This window comes from Oryctolagus cuniculus, chromosome 1 (assembly GCF_964237555.1).
Source record: "Oryctolagus cuniculus chromosome 1, mOryCun1.1, whole genome shotgun sequence".
Taxonomy (NCBI): domain Eukaryota; kingdom Metazoa; phylum Chordata; class Mammalia; order Lagomorpha; family Leporidae; genus Oryctolagus; species Oryctolagus cuniculus.
In genome coordinates, this window is record NC_091432.1 from 122,478,408 (window position 1) to 122,494,521 (window position 16,114).

General features: G+C 53.5%; 1 protein-coding gene across 4 annotated transcripts in view; it reads right to left on the reverse strand.

Annotated features, from left to right (window-relative positions):
* KCNJ1 (potassium inwardly rectifying channel subfamily J member 1) overlaps positions 1-14,726 on the reverse strand; it is a 32,262-nt gene extending 17,536 nt beyond the window's left edge. For 2 of the 4 annotated variants that reach the window (XM_008259312.4, XM_070065448.1), the window contains exon 1: positions 14,523-14,726. The gene's annotated coding sequence lies outside the window, so the exon portion shown is untranslated. The remainder of the gene's footprint in view (positions 1-14,522) is intronic. The other 2 variants (XM_008259307.4, XM_070065451.1) reach the window with 2 other exon arrangements.
* Between the last annotated feature and the right edge of the window lie 1,388 nt (positions 14,727-16,114).

Sequence of the window (16,114 nt, forward strand, 5' to 3'; positions counted from 1 at the left end):
CGTCAATCACCCTCCCACATCCAGGTGCTGTCTGGGAAAGCCCTGGAGCCAAAGGAAAGTCACCAGCCGTGGCGACCCTGTGGGTTGCCTGCCGTGTGGTACAGCCGTCCTGGGACACATGATGGGCTCCTCACCCTAGGGCAAATCCTCCTCCCTGTCGCCAGGCAGTCCCCTCCCTAGACAGAACCAAGACACTGCCACAGAGACGCCCCCTCTGCCTCCTTCCAGGGCTGCTCCAGAAGTTGTCTTGACCTGCTCTTGCCCAATTTTCATGTTTGCCATCGAAACAAGGATGGTGAGCAGGATGGTGTTGTCGGGGACACCCGCCAACCTCAGATCCCGGGCAGTGCAGGGCAAACACGGGCCCCACCCAAGACCCCCCTCCCAAGAGAAGCCAGCAGAGCCTCCAGCGGGCCTGATGACGCAGGATTCTCTACCCACGGGTATGTACAATGACCTGGAAAAAGTGAGATGAAATTCCATTTTATTTCCTCGTAGTTACTCTTCAATCATATTCAAACCAAATCAAAGGAAGCTTTTCCATCTCGGAAACTTACTCAAACCCTCCGGGCTGCAGCTTTGCATTAAACATGAGGGCCTACGGTGCAGAGGTTGTCGAGGGGACGACAGGAAAAATGCCACATCTCCACCCAGACACGTGTGGCTGAACGTTTATGGCGGCATTATTCACGAGAGCCAACAAGCGGAAATCAGCCACCTGCCCGTCAACAGGCAAGGCCACACATAACCGATGACGGATGGGTGCATGGGTGGGCCTCAGGAGTCATGCACTTCTGGCAATGCCACAACCTGGATGCAGCGTCCAAGGGTTACGCCAAATGGAAGAGGCCCGGGAGGGTGTGCATCCACTTCAGTGAGCGGTTACAGAACCGGCAACTCTGTAGACTGAGCTGAGCTGGGGGTTGCCGGGCGTGGGGTTGGAGTGGACAAGAATGTCTGCTAGGGGGTCTCAGGCTCGTTTGGAGGTGATGGATAATGTCCCAATACTGACCATGCTGTGGCTGTGCAATACACTGAATGTAACAGCGCTGCTTCTGTACTACAAACGGGGGGATTACAGGTTACGAGAATTATATCTCATTAAAGGTATGTTCAAAATACACACACAAATGGCCTGCCACACTGCTGGGACTCAACCAGCATCGCCTCCCACCCTCATCTCTTGTCCCCGTTCCTTTGTTGGGATCTCAGCTGAACTTGGCCGCTGCAACAGCCAGGGCAGGGTCAGGCTGAAGCCAGGAGCCAGGAGTTCCACCCAGGTCTCCCATGTGGGTGGCAGGGACCCAAGTACTTGAGCTATCTCCCACTGCTTTCCCAAGCACATTAGCAGGAAGCTGGATCAGAAGCAGAGCACCCGGGAATGGAGTCAGCGCCCTGATATGGGATGCTAGCATATCAAGTAGCGGCTTATGCCCCTGTGCCATAGCACCGGCCCCAGGGGAGACATCTCTTCTCCTGGGATTTGTAGCAGTTCTTCCCAGGTGGAGGTCGGGGGAGTCTGCAGCACAGCCACCCTCCCACCCTTCAGCTCCCACACACCCAGGAGAGAGAAGCATGGGGGCAGGAGGCAGGCCTGGCCCAGGGCGGGTCCTGCTGCCATCATGGAACCCACATTCAGAGACCCCAGGAGAAAACCACAGAAACCCATCCTGTGTGCAGGTCAAGTTGCCGGCTTTCTCAGCAAGGGCCGCTCCCCAGGCCAGAATGAACCAGGCTGCGGCTCTCTATATTGGTCGTCTGTCGTGAAGCAATGCCCACCTGGATGAATACAAATCGCAATGGTCTGACTGAGGACCCATCGTCAGGGCAGAGCAGACCTCTTAAAGCAGGGCATACACACGATGGGTTTGGGGTAAGAAACTCCTGGAAAGCCGCCGTGTGCTGTGAGCGCTCATTGCCCCAGGGAAAGAGAGGTGGCCCCTGTACCTGGGGAACACGTGCAGGCTCCCCACAGAGCTCTGGCTTGAATTCCGGCTCTGCCACTCACTGGTGCATGACTGAGAAGCCCTTGGGGGGTGTTACAGAGGTACTTTCCCGGTGTAATCAATTCAAGTGGGAAACAAACCAATAAACACAAAACACCAAACGTTGCTAGGGAACCTAAGCAGCAAAAAGGAACCTGCAGTCCAGAATTTGAGTTGTCCGTCTTCCTCCCTCCTCTCCCCTCCCCTCCCCTCCCCTCCCCTCCCCTCCCCTAATCTCCTCTCCCCTCCCCTCCTCTCCTCTCCCCTCCCCTAATCTCCCCTCTCCTCCCCTCCTCTCCACTCCCCTCCCCTCCCCTACTCTCCTCTACTCTCCCCTCCCCTTCCCTCCTCTGCCTTCCCCTCCCCTCACCTTCCTTTCTTCCTTCTTTTCTTTCTGCTTCTGACACATCTGTCCAGCTTCCTGGACCTAAATTCCATACTTTCCTGCCCAATTTGCTGTTCCCCAATTCACTTTTCTTGTCCTGCATTCCCGACACCTGCACTCATCTTCATTTTCCGAGGTGGGGTTTTCTCCGACACCGTCTGAGTCCTGACCTGTCCCATTTGCTGAGGCTCCCCTGAGCTGCTCCAGGGCAGATGAGAGAAGAGAGGACAGCGGGAAGAGCTCTTGGGATTGTGGAGACATTGACTCCTGGGCAATCCTTCATGAAAACGCTGGCTCTCTGTCACCTGGAAGGTGTGAGGACCTAGCTATGGTCAGCAGGGAGGCTGCAAATGGCCCATAAATGGGGTTGGCAAAGCAAAGCTGAAGTTCAGCAGGTGCCTCCAAGGTAGGGAACCCTGGGGGCCTGCAGTGCCAGCATCCCATATGGGCGCCTGTTCGAGTCCCAGCTGCTCCACTTCCTATCCAGCTCTCTGCTATGGCAGGGGAAAGCAGTGGAAGATGGCCCAAGTCCTTGGGCCCCTGCACCCACATGGGAGACCTGGAAGAAGCTCCTGACTCCTGGCTTTAGATCAGCACAGCTCCGGCCATTGTGGCCATCTGGGGAGTGAACCATCAGATGAAGACTTCTCTCTCTCTCTGTAAGTCTGACTTTCAAATAAATAAATAAATCTTAAAAAAAAAAAAGAAATTATGGAAGACTGGCCAGCACCGCAAACCTCGTGTAAGCCCGTCTTCTCCAGATACTAACAGGGTAAGTTACTTCACTTCTCTGATCCTGAGTGCTTGTCTCTGTGAAAGAGGAACTAGGAATACTTCTCACAGTACCGGACAGGATGAAGGTGACAATGCCCAGTGCTGGGAAAGCCCCAGGAAATGGGGGCATGGCGGAGGCAGAGTTGGCAGTCCACCCTTGATCAGCAGGGCTCTGGAGCCTGGACAAAGAGATCAGGGCCAGAGACTATCAAAGGTTGAGATGGTGTCTGTGGAATAATTTTAACTCCAGGGTCTGGTTTTGAGCAGGCAGCTGGCTGTCCCGCCAGACCAGAGGGCAAACGCCAGAAGCCAGGACAACGGCGCCTGTGGCTTGCCAGGTCTTGGACAGTCTTCTCCCTCGCTCGCCTCTGTCCTCCTAGCTCACGAAGGCTCTGCCCTCTGGACTCCTGGGAGCAAGAAGGCATAGGGGTCTGCCTGCTTCCAAGAGAGTCCATGCGGACCATCTTTGCACACACAAAGCCCCTGATGGTGAAGACTTTGTTTATGTGGCTGCTAGGGACAAACGAACACAACGGGTAAGGGAGAACAGGCTGAGGATCAGAGAAAAGATTGCCCACAAAGTGCTGAGATTAGATTAGACCAGGAAGATACGCTTGTGCCAGACCAACTGCATTTCCTCTGAGGTCAGTGTCACCGCCTTCCAGGCCCTGCAGCAGCCTGTGCACGGGGCTTGGCAACTGACCCGTGCCACTGCGCCTTCTCTGAAAGCACTTGGCCAGGTGTGGGTCCTGCGGCCCAGGGGGCTGGGGGCGAGACGTGCAGCTCCACCCAGCAGGGACAGGAGGAAAGGGCACAGGAGAGGGTCAGCACTTCCGGGACCAGGCACCTTATGTTGTAATTTCAAACAATTTTCCTGGTATGAGCAACCTAGCTTTGGATGCCCTCATCCCATTACTGGAGTGCTGGTTTGAGTCCCAGCTACTCCATTTTGGATCCAGCTCCCTGATAATGCCCCTAAGAAGACAGAAATCGATGGCCCCCAGTGCTTGGGTCCCTGCCACCCACAAGGGAGACCTGGATAAGTTCTGACTCCTGGCTTTGGCCTGACCCAAACCCAGCTGTTACGGGCATTTGATGTGTGAACCAGCAGAATGAAGGTCTCTGTCTCTCTCTCTCATTTAGCCTTTCAAATAAATAAATAAAACTTTTTAAAAAGATTTATTTATTTATTTGAAAGTCAGAGTTACACAGAGAGAGAAGGGGGGGCAGAGAGAGAGAGAGAGGTCTTCCATCTGCTGGTTTACTCCCCAACTGGCCACAGCGGATAGAGCTGCGCTGATCCGAAGCCAGGAGCCAGGAGCTTCCTCTGGGTCTCCCACGCAGGTGCAGGGACCCAAGGACTTGGGCCATCTTCCACTGCTTTCGCAGGCCATAGCAGAGAGCTGGATCGGAAGTGGAGCAGCAGGGACTCAAATTGGTGCTCATATGGGATGCCGGCACTGCAGACAGAGGCTTTACCCACTATGCCACAGCGCCGGCCCCAATAAAATTTTTTATAAAAACCAAGATAAAACAAATCCCTAGGACTCCCTTGGTCTCCTTCTTTCAACAAAGGGTCTGAGCAATTAAAGTACCCCGCAGTACAAGATGTAGTGTGTAGTCCCCCTGCAGAGTGCATTCACACTGAACAGGGAGGGAATTGCCAACACAGCTGTAGATGGAGGCAACAGGTGATCTTTGGCGATAATTCAGAAACAGCAATCACTGACTTGACCTGGAGGAAATCACTTAGTCTCTCTGAGCATTTGTGTCTTCATCTGTGAAATAATATCTAAGGGGAGTACTATGAGGAATATATGAGATGACACTTACTTGGTGGACAACTCAGTATTCACCAAGAAAATTAAATTGACTTCATGTCGATCTTGTTCAGTTTGGCCCTCCCTGGTTCTGGAAATGGCATCACCACTCCTAGTTCAAGGGAAATCTCAACGCATTCTGAATGCTTACCTTTCTCTTCACCCCCACATCCGGGGTATCAACACACTGACTGCTCTTTCTACAAGATGCACTCGGGATCTTCAAAAAATTCATGGTAACTGCACATTATGAAAAAGCTATGTACAAGATTCAAAATTGTTTGCGCCGACAAATATACCTTTTAATTCCATTTTTCCACGACCTTTAACAAATGTCTGCAGATTCAGAACCCCTCCGTCCTTTCCATGCCCTCTGCAGCCGCCATGGCCAAGCCAGTGTGGTTTCTTGGTTGGGTGCCAGGAATCGCCCACCCGTTGATGTGGCTGCCATGCACCCTCACCCTGAGCTGTATTCCCCGCCCCCACCACGAGGCTGAAGCCTTGTAGTCACATCCCACGCTGCCTTGTCCAAGCCTCTCTCAGCTTCCCCTTGCCTCACAACCTCACGGCCCCTAGCAGCCCAACTCTATCACACTCTGCAGCTCACGGCGCTCCCACCGCCTGCCCTGCACACACACCACACTCTTCCTGCTTCAGTCTTTGGCACCGCTCGGTTGGGGTCTTCTTCCTATGGCTGCCACCTTTGTGTCTCTGGGGACTCAGCTCTAGTGTCACTCTCTGAGAGCCGTTAAACATCCTATCTGCCTCCATCCGAACTTAGCTCTTCCTGCCCCTTGTCACTGTCAGGCGTCATTTTGCTTGTGTGTTTCCCTACTGACCTTGTGTTCACATATTCCCTATGTCCCCTTGGCTACAGGGCTGCTCCAGCAAAGCAGCAGACGATGGCCTAAGTGCTTGAGCTCCTGCCACCCATGAGGGAGATGTGGATGGGGTACTGGACTCCTGGTCCAGCCCTGGCTATTGTGGTCATTTGGGGGAGTGAACCAATGGATGGAAGATCTCTCTCTCTCTCTCTCTGTTCATCTCTCTATTCATGCTGCCTTTCAAATTAATTTTAAAAAACCTTTTTTATAAAGATTTATTTATTTATTTGAAAGGCAGAGACACAGAGAGAGAAAGGAAGAAAGAAAGAGCGAGGGAGGGAGGGAGAGAAATCTTCCATCTGCTGGTTCACTCCCCGAAATGGCCACAATGGCCAGGGCCGGACCAGACTGAATCCAGGAGCCTGGAGCTTCTTCTGTGTCTCACATGGGTGCAGGTGTCCAAGGACTTGGGCCATCTTCTGCTGCTTTCCCAGGAGCATTAGCAGCGAGCTAGATCAGAAGTGGAGCAGCCAGGACTTGAACTGGTGCCCATATGGGAAGCCAGCACTGCAGGCAGAGGCTTAATCTTCTATGCCACAGTGCCAGTCCCAATAAAATAAGTCTTTTAAAAAAAGAAATTACAGTAGCAGAAAGGGAAACCTGCTCTCTGACTGTCTGTCATGTACAGAAAACTGTGGTAGGAGCTTAGCAGAAATTATTTCATTGCATCCTGGTAGGGACTTCTTGATGGAGGGATGATGACCCCCATTTTATAAGAGAGGGAACTGAAGCCGAGAGGGGTTCAAGTGCTCCCTGGAGGCAGAACTGGGAGCCCAATGTCTCCACCACAAGCTTCCTGAAGCTCTGGCCCCTGGAAGTGTGCGTGCTGCCACCCACAGCCAGGGAGGGAGGGCGGGAGAGCACCTGCCCTCTGCTCTGATCCCCTCCCTCCTTCCTTCCTTGCCTGCCCTTTTCTTTCCTGGTTCCTTTTTTCTTTTCCTCCTGTCTATGAATATTCATTGGGAGCCTGCACCTGCCGGGCCGAGGGCTGGGAGCTGGGAATACGGTATTAACAAAATTTATATTCAGAGAAGGGGCAGGGGGAACAGGACAGATAATAAAAAGAACCAAATAAACACAGTAATTATAGATGGTGATAAGGACTGGATGTGACCTTGAAGGGTATCAGTAAGTGGAAGGGCACTGGGTGCTGACGATGGTGGGGGTGGCCATGCCAAGATGGGGGCAGGGCAGCAGGCTCAGCTCTGCTCCTGCTAAGCCTCCTGGGTACAGGCAGCAGCAGCCAGCATTGCCTGGGGAGCTCTGGAAGGAGGCCGGCCTCTCCACTAGAGTGGATGCAGGTCAAACCTCAACTTTCTCATCTGTCAAATGGCAACACAATCGGCCCCCAGTATCCACAGGTTTCGTGTCTGTTCACCAACCTTGAACCCAAAATATTCAAAGAAATTATTGTGTCCATACCGAACATGTTCAAACTTTTTGTTCTTGTTAATCCCTAAAGAATAATGTCTAACAACTTACAGAGCATTTTCACTCCATTAGGTATGCCACGTAGTCCTGAGGTCATTCAAAGTATAGGAAAGGGTGGTGTAGGTTATACGTAAATACTACAACACGACTGCCTTTGTGCCAGAGATGTGAGTAGCCTGGGATTTCAGCAGCCTGGGACTCCTGGAACCCATCTCCCTGGATACCCAGGGGCGACTGGAACAATAAAATCACAGACAACAATGTCACAGACAAAGTGATACCGTGTTTGAGGAATCCCAGTGGATGAGGGATTCCATAAAAGTGAGCTGGAACTGTAGCCAGAAAGAGCTCAGTTGGGCATAAAGAAGAACTTTTGGTGGAACGGATGACAGAGCATTAGCGATTCCCCTCGAAGACTCTAACTCCACCTGGTTTCACAGTTTAAAATCAGGCAGAAATGAGTGAATTGTTCAAGTGTAAAACTGATGTGGGGAATAAATGACTTACAGAGATCAGAGGCTCTTTGCTATTCCTATTCTGGGGATTCCAGAAGATTCTCTCTGAAGAAAAGCCACCATGTGGATGACTGAAAATCAGCCCGTGGCCCCTGCGAGGGATGGGGGCCAGAGAGATCCTTGTAGCCCACATCAGCCCAGCCAAGCAGCCTGGGGGCCCACCAGGGTGACACCAGGGGACAGGCAGAAGGCACAGAGAGCAAGAGAGCTGTGACCAGAGCGTCTCAGAAAGCGAGAGCTGAGGAGTCTCGGAAACCAAGCGCCGTGAGACAGGGCACCCAGTCCCGTGCCTGGGGGACCACAGTCCCCCTCCCTGGCCCTGTAAATCCACCAGCTGGAAGACAGGGACCACGCTGCTGGAGCCGCCTACAGATTCTGTCCACTCACTCTGCGGTGAGGGAAGTCGGCAGCCTGGGGGCAGAACCTGCATCTCCTGAGTGCTGTGCCTTCTCTCAACCCCCGGGCCCAGGCCAGGCCCGGAAATGGCTCAGCATCTGGTCCCTGATGAAGCAGCCATGGCATTCGCTGCATCTGCACTTGGAAGCTTGCCTGCCTTTGGTCTGGCTGTTGGCATTCCTGCGTCTCCCCTTTACCCACGTGGCTGAACAGGCCAAGGCAGGAGCCACTGTGCCACCAGCTTCCATGCCCAGCTCCTTCCTGTAATGACAGCTGACTGCAGAGCCAGCCAGTCTGGCACAGCTGGTTGCTGAGATGGGGTATCAGGGAGCCTGGCAGGGTGGGGTCCGATGGGATGTACCATGTAGAGACACATGCTGGAGCATTTAGAAGAGAGAGAGAGAGAGAGAAAGAGAGATGCCCAAGTAAGCAAACAACAAGCAAAGGAATTGGAACCCAGTGACCACTGGCTGGCTGGTTTGAGGAGTGGACCCAGGCAGCCTCAAAAAAGGCACAGACAGGGAGATGGCCGGCAACCATGGATGGTCCCTGGTCCATAACCACGGGTCATCAGGAGCACGTCTCTGCTCCCAGGAGGCACTGGGGTCTCACGTCTACTGTGCAAGAACAGAAGTGAGGAACTCACGATGAGACGAGAAGTGCCAACTCAGGACCTGCTTGGAGGGAAACAGCCACCAACGTCCCCTCCCAGGAAGAGGAAGACAGCCACGTGGCCACAGCTCATTTCCGTTTCCCTCTGAAGTGTCTTCCTGCCTCGCAACCCCACAGACCCAAACTTCTCGCTGGCATCAAACGCAAGCCCCCGGGGCTGAAGGTTAAGGCCAATGTCATCTCTTCTCCAGCAAGCTTGAGGTCCCAGACTCCTCGTACAGAAGCCATCAGTGTGAGCCCCTCTCCCACGACTCAACTTCTCCAAGGCCCTCTCAGCTCCACTTTCACCTCGCTGTGGCTGGTGCCAGCCTCCCGGGAAGAGGTGCTCTGAGTGCCTACGGCTCCAGACACGCTGCCCCCATCCCTTCCTTCACTGCTAGCATCCAGACGGTCCCCGACTTAACGACGGCTCAACTTGTGATTTTTTGACAACACAATTGTGCAAAAGCAATATGTGTTCAATGGAAACTGGACTTCGAATTTTGCATTTGGATCATTTCCTGGGTTAACGCCACGCTGATGCGGTCTGACTCTCTGGCAACATGGGGCAGCCCCACCTCACCAAGGGTGATGGCCAATGCTCTGCAGTGTGCTGTGTGGCTAAGCCAGGATGTTTGATAGGTGAGGCACACCAAGCGCATTTCCCACTTACGCTACTTCCAAGTGACCGCGAGTGTATCAAGGCAAGTCTATGGCAAGTGGAGGAGTGTCTGTCCTGAAGATGTATCTTTGTCTAAAATCCAGATGTGCAAATATCACCATGGGCTTGCAGCACTCAGCCAGAGGAACACAGTGGGAACGCAGGTGAATGCAATCCGGCCGTGTGCACCTGTTACTCCGCTTCTTAGCAGCCTCTTTACCCAGCAGGCTTCACCCCGTCTCTCAGTGACATCTGCACTGGCTAAAGAAGGAAACTTGATTTTCACACGTCATGGATTTGGGTGAGGCAGGAAGTATGGAGGGCCCTGCACTCTAAAGGGATTCTTGGACTTGGTCCAGGTGTTAGGAGAGATCTGAGTTAGGATCTCTCATCACTTCCCTTCTCTTACATCTAAAGGGAGGGAGTGATTGGGAGGGGAGACAAGCTTCTCTCCTCACACACCTCATCCCCCTGCAGCTGCCCTTATCACAGACACAGTGGGAGAACCCAGTTAGAACGTGCACAGTCGGCCCTCTGTGAGGCAACATGGCTGCATTGATGCCTGCCATTCACACACCCTCCCTGTGAGACTGAAACTTCTGCAGTACAGAGAGTGTGTCTCTGCACTTCACAAGAACCAGCAGAGTGGGCTTCCCAGACATCTTCTAAAGCAATCCTACGGCTGTGCCTGTGACGTGTCTCTGAACCCAGTTCAAGCCGTCCATACTTGATGCATAATTCATGAGCAGTCCAGCCCTGTAGCACATCAGAATACCTTGATCCCCGAAATGGTTGACCGCACCTGCAGGCGTGGGACTGGGATCGCTCTTATCTCTGAACATCTCACCACTGGGCTCGGACTTCACGGAGTCTTTTCCCGCGAGAAGCCAATAGCAGGCATTCGTAGTTCCCGGAGCCCCTCAAGGACAAATGGCTGATCTGGATAGGGCCAGAAATCTCCCGAGAATTTAATCAAGGGCAACGAAGCATGAGACTTCCCCTGGGGGCGGTCAGCTGAGGGAGCTGTGGCTTTCCTGGCTCTCCGGGGACCACATTAACCTGTTGCTTTCAACTGCCTTGTGTTGCTCATTTACATCTCCTCCCGGGGGATGGAGCGGGCACGCCGATCCTCCCCCGCGAATGTGATTCCTGAAATGCAGCCAAGACACATGGGGGATTGTGCAACTGGAGGAGAGGGAGGGGCAGGGACGTTGGGAAATTCTAAAGAAATGGAAAATTCTGCCTTGTATTTCAGAGTATTTGCAACCAGCCTCTTAGCAGCAGAAAGCAGGTCACGTGTGTCTCCTTAGCACGTGTGTCTCTGCAGAGCAGAGCGTGGGCCAGACTCGGCTGCCCACTGGGAACTGATGGAGGAAGATAGCAGCAGGTTCGCTTCAGGGAGGAAGTTATTGACCCTCAGCATCACCAGGGGAATTCAGATGGAACGCTGCCCTGGGGCCTTTGGGAAGCCACTGCCCTCCTCGAGGGGGACTCGGGCAGCCCTCGGAGTGAAGAGAAAAATCCTAAGTCCCGGCTCTGCCTCCTACCACCTGTGTGACTCGGCCCAGGGCTTCCCAAGCAGAGTGTGCCGCATGGGCCATGTGTCCCCATACGCTGCTCCCTGCATCTGCGGGGCTCGCGCGGGGGCCCGAGACAACAGCCTTCCCCGTCACCCCAGCACGCCTGACAGCACGCTGTTTGCAGGCAGCAAACGGCAGGCACAGCAGCAGTTAGAGGGCTCCCAGCCGTCCTTTTATCGTTCCTGACGTGGTCTCAACCTCAGGCTTCCACACGCTGAGGGGCCACGTGCTTTTCTGCCCTGCCTTTGACAAGGCTGCAGTGGGGCTCAGCAGAGACTGGAGCCAAGGCTGACCACACAGCCAGGGCAGTGCCTCCCTGGGGACCTGAGCACCCAGGATACTGAGGTCTCTCTCCTTGCTCCCACACGTGCATGCAGTGCCACGGTCCCGGGAGGCATCTGAAAAGCTGGTTCTCTGGCCAACGCGGGTCCTGCTGCCCATCACGGCTGGGCGCCGTGAACCCATCACACAAAAGCACAGGTGGACGTGAGCATAAGCATGAAGAAAACCACCCCTGCCATCCACAGTGTGCCATCGTGTGGCCGCGTGCCTGCTCTTACCTTTGACCAGTGACATTAGCCTTGCTGCGAAGAGGCTGGAATAAAAAATAAGACGTGTGGACTCTGGGGACGTTTCTGGGTCCCAGGCTCCCTCTTCCCAGCCCCGTGTCATCCTCCTCTGCCCCCTCTCACTCTCCATAGCTTTTTGGCCACCAGACTTTGTGCCTGTGTCTCCTTAGGACCCTCCTACTGGTTTCCTTGGCCATGGTCTCACCCGATTCCTGTCCATCCCGCATTTTGCAGACCAGATAGCCTTCCCTACATGGGCATTGATCTGAGCAAGGTTCCCAAGTGTGTCCTGAGCATGGCCCACCAGGAGACCCTTCCCCAAATGTGACTTCTCTCCTCTGTTTATTTGTACCTTCACTCACCACCCGCCTCAGCCACACAAGCTTGGTATATCCCTGGATATGCTGGGCTCTTTCTCAGGCTTGTGTAGTTTTGTACATGCCATTGTTCTAGAATGTTCTTCCTCTTGCCCCCACCAGGCCCGATCTTGCCTGCCGAGGGTGTCGAGGACTGTTCTTCTTTGGTATGCTGTACTTCCTGCCCACACAGCCAGTGCACCATGGGTGGAACTGTGCAGAAGTCCTTACACAGCGGTGTGTCCCCCAGCAGAGGGCAAGCAGCCTGTTTCCTTGTCACAGCCCTGCGTGGTGCTATACGCATCCAGAGTGCTGCATCGTTGGCCACTGCAAGCATCCTGTCATCTCCCAGGACCATACAGATTCCAGAACATGGTGCACGCTTACTATACATGTACTGGAAGGCAAATGAGGGGAAGGCCTGTACCCAGGATACCACCACACATATACAAGGAGAAGGAGAAATGTGAAGAAGAGACCAGTAGTACCACTGCACCCTTGGATAGCCAAGGGCAGGAAATTTGGGTCAAACTCAGGGTCAGACTGCGGAGAAGCGTAAGCTATTCCGGCAAGAGCTCCGCGAGAAGGAAATAGGAAGTCTTCAGGCCCCGCGAGCCCTGGGACAAGCAGGAGGCAGGGCATGTGAGTCAGAGCTGCATCCTTTGGAAAATGACTGAGCTGTGAGCAGGTCCAGGGCCATCTGCAGCCTAGTGTGGAATGAGAGGTTGCTGGGAAAAGGAAAGGGACATGCATGGGAGTTCCGAGTCTCAGATCTCTCTGCAGCAGAGCACGCTTGGCCATTACAAGTATCTTATGTAAAGAAAATAAGAGAGCACCAAGCAGAAGCCACCAACAACGTCAAAGCGCCAAGAACTGTTCACAAGTAATCTTTGCTGCTTTGCCAGCTCCATCTTTTTTTTTTTTTTTTTACTTATTTGACAGGTAGAATTAGCCAGTGAGAGAGAGAGAGACAGAGAGAAAAGTCTTCCTTCCGTTGGTTCACCCCCAAAATGGTCGCACGGCCGGTGCTGCGCTGATCCGAAGCCAGGAGCCAGGTGCTTCCTCCTGGTCTCCCACGCGGGTACAGGTGCCCAAGGACCTGGGCCATCCTCCACTGCCCTCCCGGGCCACAGCAGAGAGCTGCACTGGAAGAGGAGCAACCGGAACTAGAACCCGGTGCCCATAAGGGATGCTGGTGCTGCAGGCGGAGGATTAACCAAGTGAGCCACGGCGCCGGCCCCCAGTTCCATCTTGCACCTACACTGACTTGGTGCGCTTCCTTCCTTACACAGAAGACATGCTGGCTGCAGCATGGAAAACAGCCAGATTTCTGATGGCTTATACCTTCCCAGATACCTCTACCTCATTGTACTTTCCCAAACTGAAGCTGGCTTGGTGAGAATGCATTGATCCCAAACAGCATAGAATGAGACCCTGCAGGCGCAGCCCAGGACTGAAGGAAATGTGTAGGGACTGGGGAGTCAGGTAATCCACACGCATCACAGCCTCCTAACTACAATCACTAAGTTTTGCTTTGTTCTCTATGTCTGATTAACAGGATTAAAGACAAATGTTTTACCTAAAGTTTGCAAATTCCAAAAGCCCAGCTTGTTTTGGGCCACTAATGCCTAGAATCTGTGAGACACAGATGTCACAGAGCATTTGTCCTAGGAGAGCCGAACAAGTGTTGAGAAATCGATCACCTTCACTCTGAATGGGGCAAGATTCTGCAATGTGGATGCCTTTCCCAAGCAGACACCAGCTTTTTTTTTTTTTTTTTTTTTTTTGGACAGGCAGAGTGGACAGTGAGAGACAGAGAGAAAGGTCTTCCTTTGCCGTTGGTTCACCCTCCAATGGCCGCCGCGGCTGGCGTGCTGCGGCCGGCACACCGCGCTGATCCGATGGTGGCAGGAGCCAGGTACTTCTCCTGGTCTCCCATGGGGTGCAGGGCCCAAGCACTTGGGCCATCCTCCACTGCACTCCCTGGCCACAGCAGAGAGCTGGCCTGGAAGAGGGGCAACTGGGACAGAATCCGGCGCCCCGACCGGGACTAGAACCCGGTGTGCCGGCGCCGCAAGGCGGAGGATTAGCTTAGTGAGCCGCAGCACCGGCCCCAGACACCAGCTTTATACTCTGTCTTGCAGATGAGAAAGGCCTGAGAGGGGCCCCACCACTAAGCAAGCTCTTGCAGCAACAGGAAGATGCCCCGACGCCCCGAGACAGACACCCTGCGCCCCTGTCTGTCCCCAGCAGGAAAAGGCTGCACCAAGTGTAGCGCAAGCGAACGGAGGCTTCCGCTGCCTCTGGCTGTGGCACTGGGAGACGGCCAGGGCGAGGAGGATGCAGCTCCCACGTGAGACCCACGGGTCAAGAGCATCAAAGAAGAGAACGAAAACCACACTTTTATCCCCTGGGAGTGGAGGGACAGGTCTGTCTGGATGGAGAAAGGGCTCAATTTCCACAAGAATTCACTCCTTTTGTCTACAAAGAGACAATGGGGGGTTTCTCCCCTTACCTCATGGATTGCCAGAGTGTATGTGGAGACGAAAACTCATTTTCTTGGTCCCCAAGAAGGCAGCTGATTGTTGAGGTGAGCGAGTCCTTGCCCCTTTGGTCGAAGAGTTTAGCTGTCCCGGATGAGGGTACCGGAGGCCCTGTTGGTTTTTATGGGTCTGTGGGTCGGCTCAGACTGGCTGCCGACTCATCTGTATGCAACTGCACTCAAAGAACATGGTTTACTTTATAACCGGATCCAACAAGAGTAGGCGTGCCAGGTAAATGGGCTAGGTACACCAAAGGTGTTGAGCTGCCAAGGCTAATTAAGAAGAATTTGTTTATGGAGCTGTGGCTTGGAACCAGAAGGCCGATGTGCTTAGGCTGGTAGTGTCAGAGTCAGGTGCGTGAGACTGAGCGCGTGTGAACACAGGGTTAGATGAGCCAAGATGGAGAGGGGCCCTCAGGAGCCCCTCTGAAGTCTCTCCTGCTCAGGGACTCACTCTGTGGCCCTCGATGGTCAGACTCACCTTCCCTCAGCCCTTCAACTGTCACTCTGGTCCCAGGACAACATAGAGCTTTATAATAGGCTTTGTGGGTAGGGCAGTGAAGACCTGACTTCACCAACAATGAAACCTGGGGCAAGGGTCCTAACTTTCCACCCACCCAGAGGTGGGATGGAGGGTGGTAAGAGAATGCAAGGAATGCACTTGCCATTGAGTAAGCACAAAGGTCAACTTGCTCCAAGTGTCAACATTCTCTCCTTCCATCACCCCCTCCCAACCTTCTAGGGTCATCTCTCTCTGATTCTAACTAGGAGAGAGAAAATCATCTCCCATCCCTCCTTGGTTTGCCTCTTCCAGGCGTTCATCCAGGTCATGGTGTCCTCCATGAACCCACTTCGTTGCTGTGGTCACCACTGGGAGCATCATGTATCTGTCTCTTTAAGAAGGTGCTGCTCATTTGCATGGAGCGACAGTGGTAAGTATGGGTAGGCTACACACATCTTTACTGTCTGTCCCCTTCGCTTAACACACTGCACACGGTGATATGAGATGTCAGCCTTTATTCAGGAGTCAAAGTGACGAGAAGAATAGGAGGAAAGTCCAAGCAGCACATATCCAGCTTGGACGGCAGATGTCAGAGGCTCTGACCCCACAGGACTTGCCTATATCGCATGGTCTCAAAGGGAGTGAAGCAGAAACTGACGCACCACTGCATGGGACAGGGCGATTTTATTTTCTGACACTTGGAAGTATAGCCAGTTGTTATTGAGAAGAAGAAAGGAATATAGTAGATTGCTATGGTCTGACAGTGTCCCCCAGAATTCATGCGTTGAAATTTAATTTCCAGTGTGATGGTTTTACGAGGTCATTAAGTCATGAGAGCAGAGCCCGCGGGGATGGAATTAGGGCCCTTGGAAGGGTTTGAAAGGGAGGACCGCTGTACCCTGCAGGGGGGACCTGGGCTCCTTCCTCTTTCCTCCAGTCTGTCTCCCACCATGTGAGACCCACGCACTCAAGCTGCGGTCTTGGATGGAGAATCCGTAGGGTTCCCAGAAGTGTAAGCAATAAATTCTGCTGCTTCTAAGTTACCCAGTCTCATATATTTTGT